We start from the raw sequence: 16,064 nt of genomic DNA, 5'->3' as shown, positions 1-16,064 counted from the left end.
AGCGTTGTTAGTTGCAGGTGAAGATTGGAGCTTGTTCCATGTTTGAAACATGGATTTTGGTTGGGATATCACAATATCTTTTATTTAATTAATGCATCTATATACTTGGTAAAGGGTGGAAGGCTCGGCCTTATGCCTGGTGTTTTGTTCCACTCTTGCCGCCCTAGTTTCCATCATATCGGTGTTATGTTTCCGGATTTTGCGTTCCTTACGTGGTTGGGTTATAATGGGAACCCCTTGACAGTTCGCCTTGAATAAAACTCCTCCAGCAAGGCCCAACATTGGTTTTACCATTCGCCACCTAGCCCCTTTTTTCCTTGGGAGCCGCGCATTCCGAGGGTCATCTTTATTTTATCCTCCCGGGTCAGTGCTTCTCTAAGTGTTGGTCCAACTGAGCGATGTCCGGAGCTACCAGGGGCAACTCTGGGCTGGCCCACCCGACGTCTGGCTCATCCGGTGTGCCCTGAGAACGAGATATGTGCAGCTCCTATCAGGATTTGTCGGCACATCTGGGTGGCTTTGCTGGTCTTGTTTTACCATTGTCAAAATGTCTTGTAACCGGGATTCCGAGTCTGATCAGGTCTTCCCGCTAGAAGGAATATCCTTCGTCGACCGTGAGAGCTTGTGATGGGCTAAGTTGGGACACCCCTGCAGGGATTTGAACTTTCGAAAGCCGTGCCTACGGTTATGGGCAGATGAGAATTTGTTAATGTCCGGTTGTAGAAAACTTAAAGTTTATCTTAATTAAAACGCATCAACCGCGTGTGTAACCGTGATGGTCTCTTTCCGGCGGAGTCCGGGAAGTGAACACGGTGTTGGAGTAATGCTTGATGTAGGTTGTTCTAGGATCACTTCTTGATCATAGTTGCTCGATCGTGCTTTTCCCTCTCTTCTCGCTCTCTTTTGCGAATATGTTAGCCACCATATATGCTAGTCGCTTGCTGCAGCTCCACCTCATACCTTTTACCTTACCCATAAGCTTAAATAGTCTTGATCGCGAGGGTGTGAGATTGCTGAGTCCTCGTGACTCACAGATACTTCCAAAACCAGTTTGCAGGTGCCGATGTAACCAAGCAGATGAAGACTTTGTCCGTTGTGTTGTTTCGTTCCAGTTGATCAGTAATGGAGCCCAGTTGGGACGATCGGGGATCTGTGTAGCATTTGGGCTAGTCTTCTTTCATTTTGGTTCTGTAGTCGGACCTTGATTGTATATGGATGATGTAATGCTTTATTCATGTATTGTGTGAAGTGGCGATTGTAAGCCAACTATGTATCTCTTTCCCTTATGTATTACATGGGTTGTGTGAAGATTGCCTCGCTTGCGACATTGCTTTCAATGCGGTTATGCCTCTAAGTCGTGCTTCGACACGTGGGAGATATAGCCGCATCGAGGGCGTTATAGGTCAGCAGCGTGTGAATCCGGGCTGTAGCACTGGGCTAATAGGACTCCGGGAACCCGAGCTATAGCAGGCTAGGCAGGACTCCAGATGTCACTGCGTGACATTTCCCCGAAGGGACAGACACAGGAACGAAGTGAAACACATGTCGGCCAGTCAAGTGTCCTGAGCAGTAGTGCTGGGCTAACAGGACTCCCGTGAACCGGGCTGTAGCAGACTACTATGGCTCATGGAAGCACTAGACTATATTTCCCCATAAGAGAGGCTGCCAAGGATAAACAACTAGATTGTCGGATCCCACACATACCAAGCATTTCAATCATACACACAATATGCTCGATATGTGTAAATACAACATGGCATCACAACATAACTCTACAACTCAAGTATTTATTCATTAGGCTCCAAGGAGCGAGATATTACAAACATGGGTCTCATGACCCAACAATCATAGCATACAAATCAAAGCACATGCGGAAGCTTAACATGTCTCAGTACAGACATCTACAAATTAAAAAGGCTAGGAAGCCTGACTATCTACCAGATCCTGCCGAGGGCCCAAGACCGTAGCTGAGGTATCAAGCTAAACGTCGAAGTCCACACGGAACTACTAGCGAGACTGACGTCTATCTGCAAAACATAAAATAGGCAAACGTGAGTACAAATGTACCCAGCAAGACTTGCATCAGAACTATCTACATATGCATCAGTATCAATAAAGGGGGTGGTGGAGTTTAACTGCAGCAAGCCAGCTTTGACTTAGTGGCTAACCTGAACTACGACTGCAAGCAACTCTTTTGAGGTGGCGCACATGAGTCCACATATTCACCATTCAATACACCACTATGGATCCGCTCCCGTCTCCCTACGAGAACGCCATCCATAGCACTCACGCTTATCTTGCGCATTTTAGAGTATCCACTTTCACTTGTCTATGAACTGTATAGGCAACCAAGTAGTCCTTTACCGCGGACGCAGCTATTCGAATAGATGATGTTAACCATGTAGGGGTGTATTTCTTCATACACGCTCTCACCACTTACCGTCGTTTACACGACATGTACTCGGCAACCTTCAAGCGGAAGCCCAATGAGGGTGTGGGCCACGGCCTACCTAAACACTCAAGTCTCTAGTCCAGGTTTATTGCCTATCCAGGTTCCATCCGCAGGGAGCCCGGCGAGGTTTCCACATACGGACCCGAACGATGTGTACAGGGTTCCGAGACACCAAACGGGCGCCCGGCATACCCGGCCACAGTGTATCTACCACATCATAGCCCACCCCTAGGGTCAGCGCTACGCACGGCTGCCAACACATATCCTATAAACACCAGAAACTAGTAGCAACTCCTGGACAGAGGACTAGGGTGGTTAAGAAGCCGAGAGGGTCAATTAAGGATCCCAATGCATGGTAGTAGCTGGTTCTTAAATCACACATACAGATCTCAGTGCTTAAGGACGGTTCCAATGAAACAACCCACCATGTACTCCTACATGGCCTCTCATCGATACCTTTACCAAATCGTGTTTAACACACTTAGCTCACACATAGTAGGACATGTTCACAACTTTCTAATTCATCCCTGATGAATCAGACCTGACACAACTCTAAGCAATAGCAGGCATGACAAACAAGCATGAATGAGTAGGCACATCAGGGCTCAAACAACTCCTACTCATGCTAGTGGGTTTCATCTATTTACTGTGGCAATGACAGGTCATGCAGAGGAAAGGGGTTCAACTACCGCAACATGTAACAGTTGAATCGATGTTGTCCTAATGCAGTAAAAGAGAGCAGGAGTGAGAGAATGGGATTGTATCGGAATTAACAAGGGGGTTTTGCTTGCTTGGCACTTCTGAAGATAATATAGTTCTTCATCGGTGTCATCGATCACGTCGTCGGAACCACATCTATCAAGAGGGGACAATTACCGATAAGGGAACATAAACAACATTCAATTAATGCAATGCACAAGCGAATGAATGATATGACATATTAAGGTACTGAATTGACCTAATGCAATATCTAGCCAATTTAATTGAAGTGGAACTCAAACAAGATCAAATTCCAATTCCAAATGTTCTTTCATAAGTTTCCCTAATGATAATTTGTCCTATTCAGTGAGGTTAACTTGTTCAAACATGCATGATCGTGGCATAAAAAGATTCTTCATATTTTTCTGATCATTTTTCATATATAATTTATTTCATTTGGAGTTACGGTTTAATCTCTAGGAATTTTGGAAGTTTTGGGCATTTTCTGGAATTTCCTGATTATTTTTAAAACCGGAATATCATTAATTGCGTCAGCACTGCGTCATGCATGCGTCAGTAGTCAACTGGGTTGACCCAGGTCAAACCTGACATGTGGGGGCCACACTTCAGTGACACACGGCTAATCCCGGTCAAACCCAGCGCTGACTGGGGTTTGACCAGGCCTGGGGCCCGCTGTCAGTGAGAGGGTGGTTAATTAGGCGCTAAAAGAGCTGGTGCCACGTCAGGGAACGGCGTTTTGCCGCCGGTGACCAAATCCCGCGGCGGTGGCTCGCCGGCGTTGGTCGGGACGGTGCTACAGAGCACCGTTTCGTGCGTGGTTTGCGGCTACGGCGAGCTGGCGGTGTGGCGCGTCAGGTGGTGGTGGTGGGAGGTGTTGGGGTGGTCTGCAAAGACGGCAGCAACGTCGTTGGCAGCGACCGAAGCTCGGTTAGGTGCGGTGACGGCCCTTGAGCGGGTGCTCGGGCGAGTTAGCATGCCCGAAGTAGCCTGCGGGCCCTAGAGAGGCTAGTGGGCACCTTGGCGTGACCAAATGGTCACCAGAGGATGCCGGCGACGAGCACGTGCGGCGGTGAGCTACGGGCGTCGTGAAACGACGGGTACAGTGAGCAAAGGGCCACGGGGTTAGGGGAATCAACAGAGGCACTCACAGTGAGGTCGGAGAGCGGTTCAGCGGGCTCGGGGACGACCTCTAGCGCGCGAATCAACGAGCAGCGTCTGATGGGTGCCGAGCTTGAAGACGACCAGATGGCGGCAAAGTGGAGCTCTCCGGCTTGTTTCCTTCAGCGTGGATGTGTGGTGCTCGTCGGCGGAGATTCCGGACACGGCGGCGCGACGAAAGGGGGGCGATGGCCACACGGGTGAAGTACGGCGACAACGGAGCACTCTCAGGCGTGCTCGGGGAGGGGGCTAGAGGAGAGGGGGAGAGTTCTAGGGTGAGGGGAAAGGCGGAGGGGGATGCGGGGCATCTCCCAGGTGACGCGGATGGGCACGGGGACGCTCGGGAGGTGGCAAGCAGGAGGTGGCCATCGCCACCTGTGCGTGCGCCACGCACAGTGCACACTGGCGGGAGGAAGGGGATGAATGGCATGTTGCCTGGTGGGCTGGGCCGCCAGCAACAGTGCCAGGCCATAGGTGAGTGGGCTCTAGGTAGGCCTCTGCTCTATTTTATTTCTATTTTGTTTTGTTTTTATTTATTCATTTTGCCACTGATTCAAAATTCAAAATAAATTCAAAACAGGGCAAAACCTTCTGAAAATTTTTATGTTGCCATTATGGACTTTTCAAGAGGCACAAAAATAATTCCAGGGCCTTTTGAATTATATTCTATAAAAAATGAATATAATCCAAAACTCAAATACTTATTGATTTAATTTCAAAGTCCCAAAATAATTCCTTCAAAAATGTTCACTATTTTTGGTTTGGTCTCAAAGCCTTGCCAAAATTATCAAACATTTATGAAGTCATTTTGGAAACAATGAATGCAATTTAAAGGGTTCTTGCTTGTCGGTGTCAAAACGGGCGGATCTCGGGTAGGGGGTCCCGAACTGTGCGTCAAGGCCGGATGTTAACAGGAGACAAGGGACACGATGTTTTTACCCAGGTTTGGGCCCTCTCGATGGAGGTAATACCCTACTCCTGCTTGATTAATATTGATGATATGGGTAGTACAAGAGTAGATCTACCACGAGAGCAAGGAGGCCAAACCCTAGAAGCTAGACTATGGTATGATTGTTGTATATGGAGTCGATTGCCTACGGACTACAACCCTCCGGTTTATATAGACACCAGATAGGGTTAGGGTTACATAGAGTCGGTTACAATGGTAGGAGATCTTGAATATCCGCATCGCCAAGCTTACCTTCCACGCCAAGGAAAGTCCCATCCGGACACGGGACGAAGTCTTCAATCTTGTATCTTCATAGTCCAGGAGTCCGGCTGAAGGTATAGTTCGGCTACCCGAACACCCCCTAATCCAGGACTCCCTCAGTAGCCCCCGAACCAGGCTTCAATGACGACGAGTCTGGCGCACGGATTTTTCGGCATTGCAAGGCGGGTTCTTTCTCCAAATCTTGTGTACCTGTAGGAATAATGTCCGATTTTTGTAACGTAGTGCTCCTCGGCTTCCATGCCCAATAATGGCCGTCTTCCACGTGTCAAACGAATGTGAAAAGCCGGGGCGTTTCTATATTCACACCCCTAGCCGTATAAACGAGCCGCCTATTTAACGGGATGGGGATTTAGGTCCAAACCACATCTTCTCCTTTCTGCGAGTTATCATCAGAGCGCTTCCAGCAAAGGTCCATTCCAACATGACCAGCTGTCGCAGCTCCTCCCCTCGCCCCTCCGGTTCCAAACCCGGGGACTGGGAGAGTTGCACCATCCCGCATAGCGAGTTAGTGTCGCTTCAGGCCAAGGGATTTCTCCCTCAGGCATACATGGTCCCGGTCCGAGCCGGTCTCGCCACCTACAATGGCGGAAAATAAGCGGAGAGCACCCCTGATCCTTCTAAAGGAGAGCGGGTGTGCCTTGTTCCCTATCTAATAAGGGGACTGGGATTTCCAATTCATCCATTCCTCCGCGGGCTTCTGGAGTTCTACGGCCTCCAGCTGCACAATCTCACGCCCGCCTCCGTATTGCATATTGCGGGTTTCGTCGCCCTTTGCGAGCTATTTTTAGGCGTTGAGGCTTATTTCGTGTTGTGGAAGAGGTTATTCTGCCTGGTGCCCCGTTCTCAAGAGGGGTTTATATACCAAGTGGACGGAGCCGAAGTATGGCGCATCGCCGGGACCGGATACCTATCCGGAACCCCAAAGAAGGCGTCCGAGGACTGGCCTTCGGAATGGTTTTACATAGATGATGTCCCGCTACCGGACCCTATCCGGGTCATTCTCCCTGAGTTCAACAGTGCTCCATTGACGAAACGCTTGAGCTGGCATCCGCGGAGCTCTCAGAGAGAAAGCGACAGAGACGTCCTTTACCTGATGGGACGGATAAGACTGTTGGTTCATTCCGGACTAACCATGATTGGAGTCATGGCCGCATGCATTATGCGGGCGGTGCAGCCGCTTCAATATAGAGGCCACCCCACGTGGGATTTCAACAGGGAGGATGACGCCACCCGTTACGGCCGTAAGGGGCCGGCCTCAGCTGCCGCTCTAGTAAAGATCTTATCCTCTTTGTACAAGGGAGAAAAGGAGGAATTCCTCCGCGTCAACCCGCAGGCCGGATTTACTATGTACGATCCTCCAAGTTGGGTAAGTGAACAATTGCGCTTGACCGTTTGTTTTATACTCCCACGGTTAGATATGTAGTCTAACGACTTGAGTGCAGGAACTGCGACAGGAGGTAAAGGATATAAACAGCCGCCCTCCACAGCCCGAGGACCCAGAACGGTCCCTCGATCCGGACTCCGAAGAGGATCCGGACATATCGGTGGAGCTTATCGACGGGGTGTTCCATCAGCTAAGCAAGGACAATACCTTGGTAGCCATCACGGCTGATTACCCAGGGTTAATCCCGGCCTCCCAGGTGACAGAAACCGGAGTCTCATTCCCTTGAGAGAGATTCCACTCTCACGTATTCTGGTGTTTCTGACGACAACCGTGTTTTGCAGGGGAGATTTCCGAGGCAGGAGGCCGAACCTGCGGCGACTAGCCAACGAGGGGCCGCAGGGCCCCGTGGGACAAAAAGGAATGCAGTCCGGACTGAGATGCCGGCGCAAAGGTATAGCGCACCCTCTGTTTCCCTGGTGTTATTCTGTCAGGGCATATTAACGTTCGTGCTATCTTCAGAACGAAGAGACCTCGCCAGACTACATCCGGAGAGGTTGCCAATCGCGCCTCCACCAGCCAGGCTCCAACGTCTGGCCAGGAAGCGGAGGCGAGCACAAGGCGCGCACCGGACGCTCCTCCGACAGAGGATGCGGACAGGCTGTCTGCCACAAATTTTGAAGTGGAGAGTGCCATGAACCACAGGCATCGCCGGACAGTTCTACGTGATGCTTGTTTCTCCCAAGAGGCTTTAGATGCCTTTAATTCAGGAGATGCTACCTCCGTGCCGCTCAAAATGGTTTAGCCAGAGCCACGGAGCAGTATGTAAAAGACATACGGGTAAGAAAATTTTGGTTAAACATATATATGCCAGTAGCCCCCGAGACTTGAAGCAGTTAGAGAAACTGATTTAAGGATCATTTAATATGCAGGTTCTTACAGAGAAGAGTACCATACTGTCCCAGGAGTTGGAAAGGTGCAAGGCCCAACTAGAGGCCGCACTAGCCGCAGCAGGGGAGCCCAAAGAGACCCCCTCAGGTAAGATACACTTCGAAAGATTAGTATTGTGCGGTGTGGGTGCAAATCTGACAAATCATATTGCAGATGGCGCCGGACTCGACCCGGACAAGCAACAACTCTTACACCGACTAAAGGCCAGTGAGAGTACGTTGACAAAGGTGAGGCGAGAGAAGAATGATCTTCAGGATGCCAACACCAAGCTGGACGTCGAACTTAAAGATGTTCATGGCCGGCTGTCGGACTCCATGAAGGAGAATCAGTGGCTTCGACGCGGCATTTTTAGTAAGTGCTTGAACGAACTTCGAAAAAAAGTTCGGCGAGGAAGTCGACTAACAGAGTAATGTCTGTAGGTATGCTCACAGGTCGTCCTGCAGAGGATATGCTCGGTTCTACAGGTGACCTTCTTCCCGAACTCTTGCAACTGCATGAGCGAATTCGGCAGGCGATGCGGGGTATTGCCCAAGCCTTATGGCCTGCCCACTCCGTGCCCGAGGGCCTTGGAGAGCTTGCGGAGAAGCTGAAGGGAGCTCGGCGGCGCTACCGGTTGTGGAAGATATCGGCCTGCCGACAAGGCGCTAGGGAGGCCTGGGCCATGGTGAAGACCCGTTTTACGAAGTCTGACCCAAACCACATGGCCGAGGTCGGACCAGTGGGGCCTGACGGGAAGGAGATCCCTGTGAGCTTAGTATACGGCCAAGTAGAGTTGGCCGCAAAGTATTCCCAGCAGGACTGTAAATTAGACAGCCTGTTAGATGGTATAGAAGAGGAATACAATCATTCAGAATGACTGTGTAATTTTGAATTGACATGTGTAATGCCTTCTAGCCGGATTGTAGATTGTTTGTCGTTTCCGACCTTTTCGCTTCAACCTCGGGACCTGATGGTCCGGAGTGTGTCCGAATACCATAGCGGTTATATAAGAACCGAGGTATGCGTGGAGACCAGGCGTAGGGGTCATTAGTGCTTTATCAGACAAGTGCCCAACTAGTTATGTTATATTACATGGTTAGTAAGAAACATCTTCCAGAGAGAATAGTTCCGTTAGGGGTTCCTTTCGCTGGGAGGCATGCCCTAAAGTGCATGTCCGGACTGCGTGAAAAGACGCAGAAAAAAAGCATCTGGGGGCGCATAAAATGAGTAAAAAGATCATCTTTTATTTCACCGAGCGAATATTCCCTTAAGAACGCTAGCTTTCGGCTTCACCCAATCTGAGGTACACATCCGGCTGACCCGGCAGTAACAATCGCAGAGGTGCTCCCTTTACCGCCTAGCCGAACAATCGAGAACGTAGGGGTAAGCACAGGAGCCAGGCAACCCAGCTTGGCCAAAACTTAAGTCATATCGATGCATATAATGGTGAAGAAAAAGGTACATGCGGAAGTTTGACGCATGTGTTGGGCGTGAAGCCCGTATAAATAAGCTTCTGTTAAAGAAGCCCCCAGGTTTAATGAGCGCGAGTGGCGCGTCACTAGATGAGCCTTTAAGGGCTATAAAAGAAAAGAGGGGAAGGAGAGAAATGTAAGACAGAAAAATGCAAAAATGGACAGAGGAAGGAGACGAACACAGAGTCCGGTGCTAGGCATAGAATCTTCGGAGACGGGTGGCATTCCATGGGTTCGGCTCGGGTCGGTTATCCGACGCATCTCGCAGGTGGTACGCCCCACCAGTCAGGACTTGGTCGATTATGAATGGACCTTCCCACTTGGGCTTGAGTTTGTCCTTTTTCTTATCCGGCAGGCGTAGAACTAGTTCGCCAACATTGTAATTTTTGGCCCGTACTTCTCTGCTTTGATATCTTCGGGCCTGCTGTTGATAAAATGCGGAACGGGCTTTTGCCATGTCACGCTCCTCCTCCAAGGCGTCCAAGTTGTCCTGCGGATCGAGCTCGGCTTCTCTTTCTTCGTACATGCGCACTCTAGGTGAGTCATGAATTATGTCACAGGGCAGAACTACCTCTGCGCCGTACACCATAAAAAATGGTGTGTATCCGGTGGTGCGATTTGGCGTGGTCCGCAGCCCCCATAGCACGGAGTCGAGCTCCTCTACCCAGTGCGTGTTAGATTCCTTGAGGGACCGCACCAGTCTGGGTTTAATGCCGCTCATGATAAGACCATTTGCACGTTCGACCTGGCAGTTGTTTTGTGGGTGATAGACGGAAGCATAATCGAGCTTGATGCCCATGTTTTTGCACCAGAGTTTTACCTCGTCGGCGGCAAAGTTTGTACCGTTATCGGTTATGATGCTGTGGGGGACACCATAACGGTGTACATCCCCAGATATGAAGTCTATCATAGGTCCGGATTCGGCCGTTTTAACAGGCTTGGCTTCTATCCATTTGGTGAATTTATCCACCATGACCAGTAAGTATTTTTTCCTATCGCTCCCACCTTTAAGGGGTCCGACCATGTCAAGCCCCCAGACCGCAAAAGGCCAGGTGATGGGTATAGTTTGGAGTGCGGTGGGTGGCATATGGCTTTGGTTGGCAAAAAGTTGGCAACCAGCGCATCGTTGGACTAGGTCCTGAGCGTCTGCCCGGGCCGTCGGCCAATAAAAGCCTGTACGAAAGCCTTGCTAACAAGGGACCGAATAGCAGCTTGGTGACCACCGAGTCCGGCATGAATTTCAGCCAGAAGGTTCCGCCCTTCCTCTTCGGAGATGCACCTTTGAAGGACTCCGGTAGTGCTTTTCTTATAAAGCTCTCCCTCATGGACTCTGTAGGCTTTAGATCGCCGCACTATGCAGCGGGCCTCGTTTTGGTCCTCTGGGAGTTCCTGCCTAGTAAGGTAGGCTAGGAATGGTTCTGTCCACGGGGCGATAACCACCATTATTACGTGGGCTGAAGGTGTAATTTCATTGGTAGAGCCTCTAATTGTGTCAGATTGTTCGACGCCGAGTGGTGCGGCTGGGTCCGGGCTGTTATTTGGGGGTTCCCCCTCCCATGATACGGATGGCTTGGACAATCTTTCCAAAAAGATGTTGGGGGGACTGCATCGCGTTTTGCTCCGATGCGTGCCAGGACGTCTGCTGCTTGATTGTTTTCTCGGGGTATATGGTGAAACTCCAGCCCTTCGAACCGAGCTGACATTTGTAGGACGGCGTTGCGGTAAGCTGCCATTTTTGGGTCCTCGGCGTCGAAGTCTCCATTTATTTGGGATATCGCGAGGTTTGAATCCCCGCGTACCTCTAGGCGCTGAATACCCATGGATACTGCTATCCGGAGACCATGTAGGAGGGCCTCATATTCGGCTGCATTGTTGGAATCCGTGTACATGATCTGGAGCACATATTGGACTGTGTCTCCTGTGGGGGACGTCAGGACGACGCCAGCCCCCAGTCCGGCCAACATTTTGGAGCCGTCGAAATGCATAATCCAGTTTGAATATGTGTCGTACTCTTTAGGGAGCTCGGCCTCCGTCCATTCTGCGATGAAGTCGGCCAAAACTTGCGATTTAATAGCTCATCGTGGCTTATAGGTTATATCGAACGGGAGAAGCTCGATGGCCCATTTTGCAATCCAGCCCGTTGCATCATGGTTGTTGATAATATCGTTGAGTGGTACTTCCGAGGCTACTGTTATGGAACACTCTTGAAAGTAGTGTCGTAGCTTCCGGGATGCCATGAATACCGCGTATGCAATATTTTGATAATGAGGGTACCGTGATTTGCATGGAGTGAGGACAGTGGATACGTAGTAGACCGGCCTTTGAAGGGGGAATTTGTGTCCATTCGTTTCCCGCTCGACAACGAGCACTGCGCTGACAACTTGATGTGTTGCTGCAATGTACAATAACATTGGTTTGCCGGTGTTCAGCGCGGCCAGGACTGGGTTTGTTGCCAATATGGCTTTTATTTCATCAAGTCCGGCCGTGGAGGCATCCGTCCACTCGAAGTGTTCGGTGCGCCGAAGGAGGCGATAAAGGGGTAGTGCCTTTTCTCCCAAGCGGGAGATGAAGCGGCTTAAAGCCGCCATGCATCCGGTTAATTTTTGTATTTGTTTAAGGTCCTTTGGGACATCCAATTGTGACAAAGCTTGGATCTTGGCTGGGTTTGCTTCAATTCCTCTAACGGATACAATGAAGCCCAAGAGCTTTCCGGCTGGAACGCCGAAGACGCATTTTTCTGGGTTGAGCTTGATGTCATATTTTCGGAGGCTATCAAATGTAAGCCTCAAGTCATTTACTAGGGATTCGACATGTCTTGATTTGACGACCACATCATCCACATACGCCTCCACTGTTTTGCTGATCTGGTTTGCCAGACATGTCTGGATCATGTGCTGATATGTTGCGCCGGCATTTTTCAGCCCAAAGGGCATTGTGTTGAAGCATAATGGGACGTATGGTGTGATGAATGTTGTTGCAGCTTGGTCTGATTCTGCCATCTTGATTTGATGGTAACCGGAGTATGCGTCGAGGAAACACAACAAATCGTGTCCTGCGGTGGCATCGATAATTTGATCGATACGGGGGAGGGGGAAGGGATCCTTTGGGCAAGCCTTGTTAAGGTCTTTAAAATCGACACACAGGCGCCAGGATTTGTCCTTCTTTGGTACCATCACCAGGTTTGCTAGCCAGTCCGGATGTTTTATGTCTCTGATGAATCCAGCCTCTAATAGCTTGGCTAGCTCCTCTCCCATAGCCTGTCTCTTGGCTTCGGAAAAACGCCGAAGGGCTTATTTGACAGGTTTAAATCCTTTTAGGATATTTAAGCTGTGTTCGGCCAGCCTGCGTGGGATCCCTGGCATGTCTGAAGGGTGCCAGGCGAAGATGTCCCAGTTCTCTCGTAGGAACTCTCGCGGTGCGGCGTCTGCATCAGGGGTCAGTCGTGCCCCGATGGAAGCTGTTTTATTGGGGTCCGTTGGATGGACCTGGAATTTGACTATTTCGTTAGCTGGCTTGAAGGACGTGGATTTGGATCTCTTATCGAGTATCACATCATCCCTATTAACCGTGGAGCGTAGCGTAGTCAGTTCCTCGGCCGCTAAGGCTTCAGATAGCGCCTCAAGGGCTAATGTGTCCGTCTTGTTTTCGGCGTGGAGTGCTATGTCCGGATCACTAGCTAGAGTGATAATTCCATTGGGCCCGGGCATCTTAAGCTTCATGTACCCATAATGGGGCATTGCTTGGAAGATTGTGAATGCTTCTCGCCCTAGTAAAGCATGATATCCGCTCCTAAACGGGGCCACCTGAAACGTGACTTCTTCGGACCTGTAATTATCCGGCGTGCCGAACACCACATCTAGTGTGATTTTTCCTGTGCAGCACGCTTCTCGACTGAGGATTATTCCTCTAAAGGTTGTGCTGCTTCACTCGACGCGGTTCCAGTCTATTTCCATTTTTTGAAGGGTTTCCTCATAAATGTGGTTCAGTCTGCTGCCTCCATCCATGAGCACCTTGGTGAGGTGAAAGCCGTCCACTATGGGACTGAGGACCAATGCGGCTGGTGCTCGGGCTGTTCGGAATCTAGGTTCATCACTTGCGTTGAAGGTAATGGCAGTGTCGCTCCATGGATTTATTGTTGCAACTTGATAGACTTCGGTGAGGCTGCGGAGTGTTCTTTTTCGCACATTGTTCGATGCGAAAGTCTCGAAGACTGTGAGAATGGTACTAGTGTCCTTGAGCTGGCTTTCTGCGGCCTCCGGAATTAAGAGGTCCTCGCCGATTTTGGCCACCTGCCGGAGTATCCAACATGCTCTAAGGCTGTGAGTTGGTGTGGCGTCCTCTGTACTGTGAATTCTACAGGGTCCATCAAGCCACCTTTCCAGTATGGTTCCATGCCCTGTAGAGGGTTTTGGCTTTTTGGTGTTTATCCCAGGTGTCCTGTGATAATGCACCCTCTTAGTTCGGACGGGATTACTATTCAAGGCCGGATTATCCCAAAAATTTATTTCGGTTTTCCAGGCGCTTTCCATCGCACAATATTTTTGTACTATGGACGCCAAATCAGCGAAGCGTGTGATATCACGACGACTTACAGCGTTAAGGATTCCCTTGTCCGTGCAATTACTGCAGAAAATTGAGATTGCGTCTTCCTCGCGGCAATCCTTTATCCTGTTCATAACCAGGAGGAATCTGGCCCAGTAATGATGTACTATTTCCTCGGGCCTCTGCCTGATTTGGGAGAGATCGCTTATGATCGGGTGGGCGGGTGTCGTTGAATCTAAAACCTCACCCAATCCAAGATTCGGAGGCCGAAGAGTTTCCGAACTCTGAAGTTCGGATTCTTGGATGTTGTCCAGTGAATCTGGCCCGTTGCCTGATCCTAAGCTCAGGTCTTGAGTTACATCTCCCCCTCCGCGGGTATCCGGCTTGGAGGGGTCGGGAATTCGGACGTAGCTAGTCCTTAAAATAGATGAAGGGTCACCGCACTGCGTCTCCACCACGGCAACGTGGTGGGTGACTTGGGGAGAGTTAATTTCTCTTAGATCGAGTTTAAGCCCAACCTGGTCGTAATCCGTAGCGACCCCCAGGGCGGCGATGCGATCCAAGAGCTTGTTTACGGAAGAGAGCTCCATTGGATCTAGCTGCTCGACGAGCTCCGAGCTGACGTGTAGGTTGCTTTTGATGACCCGAGAGGTCACCATCGGCGCAACAGCAGAACAGGCGGTCATGAGGAAACCACCTAGCCGGTGGGTTTGGCCGACAGCCAAGGCTCCCTAAGCAACGGCGCCGTCTTTAAAGATGGGAGGAGGCATCCTTCCTGATTGTGACGGCACAGAGTAACTCTCAATGAAAGCACCAATGCCGGTGTCAAAACCGGCGGATCTCGGGTAGGGGGTTCTGAACTGTGCGTCAAGGCCGGATGTTAACAGGAGACAAGGGACACGATGTTTTTACCCAGGTTCGGGCCCTCTCGATGGAGGTAATACCCTACTCCTGCTTGATTAATATTGATGATATGGGTAGTACAAGAGTAGATCTACCACGAGATCAAGGAGGCTAAACCCTAGAAGCTAGCCTATGGTATGATTGTTGTATATGGAGTCAATTGCCTACGGACTACAACCCTCCGGTTTATATAGACACCGGATAGGGTTAGGGTTACATAGAGTCGGTTACAATGGTAGGAGATCTTGAATATCCGCATCGCCAAGCTTGCCTTCCACGCCAAGGAAAGTCCCATCCGAACACGGGACGAAGTCTTCAATCTTGTATCTTCATAGTCCAGGAGTCCGGCTGAAGGTATAGTCCGGCTACCCGAACACCCCCTAATCCAGGACTCCCTCATTACCCTTCTTTTAAAATAATTTCTGAGGCTTTGAATTTCCTCATTTCAAGTTTCTTGGAAATAACAGGATGCATGATGCTCGCTGATGCAACTATCTGCAAACAATTCTAGGGCTGTGACAACTCACCCCCACTAAACAAGAATCTCGTCCCGAGATTCAAGACGTGAGGTAAGAAGACAGAGGGGGCACAAGACCAACACATCTTCAAGATCCAGGTGGCACCTCATAAGGTTGTTGCTTTGTTGCATACGTTGATCTTGACATCCTCGCTTTTGAGATCTTCATCCACGCGATGACGACAGAAAGAAACTATACTATGATTGATCTTCTCGAAGATCGAGCTATACAAGATCAACTCGCGGAATGAGATGTTGAAACATCTTGAGTTGAGACACAAAACACATCGAGAGGGATGGAAGAACAACGACGGGGTTTGATTTGGTGGGCAACAATTCCACGCTTAGGAATATGGTGGATGGTGTCAAGGTGGCAAGGATATAATTGCCATGATCCCGTAACGGGGCACCTTGGGAAAGGTGACTCGAAGAACTATTCCCTTAAGTGGCAAAAAGAATTACTTTTGATCCATAATCATTGAAACTCTTCATACCAGCTTAAGGCAATTTACAATTGATCGTTTGAAATAGCTCGAAGAAATGGCATACTCGGACTAGGATGGATGATGTGGACTACCTTGTTGAAGACAACACAAGGGATGATTTTGCTTGCGCGTGCTCTCAAGAACTTGAGCATTTCCATATTCATCAAGGTTCTACCAACATTCGTGGCAAGGATCCTGGCAACACGACATACTACCATGATGATTAGTGATGGATGATGCGGATACAAAGGAAGATAACACCTTGTCAGACCT

The sequence above is a fragment of the Triticum aestivum genome, chromosome 4A, assembly GCF_018294505.1.
Source record: "Triticum aestivum cultivar Chinese Spring chromosome 4A, IWGSC CS RefSeq v2.1, whole genome shotgun sequence".
NCBI lineage: Eukaryota > Viridiplantae > Streptophyta > Magnoliopsida > Poales > Poaceae > Triticum > Triticum aestivum.
This window is presented reverse-complemented; position numbering follows the sequence as displayed.